Consider the following 438-nt stretch of genomic DNA (forward strand, 5'->3'; position numbering starts at 1 on the left):
TGTACCCCTGCCCCAGCCCCAGCTCCCTCCAACCAGGGACTGCACAGCGGGTGTGGAAGGGGTGGGAAAACCTCTGAGGTGGGGGCTTTTCTCCCTTACAGCACAGTTCTGCTAGGCTCTGAATGCCCCAGCTCCAGCTCTGCCCCATAACCAGTCCCCAACTTGTCAGCCGTGGGGGAGTGGGTGAGGGGGAATGGACCCTCAGCCAGGGTCTGCACACTGCGGAGGGGGAAGGCAAACTAAAATTAAGCTTTTCTTGCAATTTCTAGTGTTTTCATTCTTTCCATTAAACTATTTACATTTCTAAACAAAAGATCCTTTCAAAATCAAAGATTTGCATTTTGAAAATGCGATAGTAAAGCATTGTGGGTTTCTCAAAATTCTTTTTTGCCATTTTTTTTCAGCCAAAACTATTTGCTTAATTTGACCCACATGTAT

Source organism: Alligator sinensis, unplaced genomic scaffold (assembly GCF_000455745.1).
Source record: "Alligator sinensis unplaced genomic scaffold, ASM45574v1 scaffold1092_1, whole genome shotgun sequence".
NCBI classification, from domain to species: domain Eukaryota; kingdom Metazoa; phylum Chordata; order Crocodylia; family Alligatoridae; genus Alligator; species Alligator sinensis.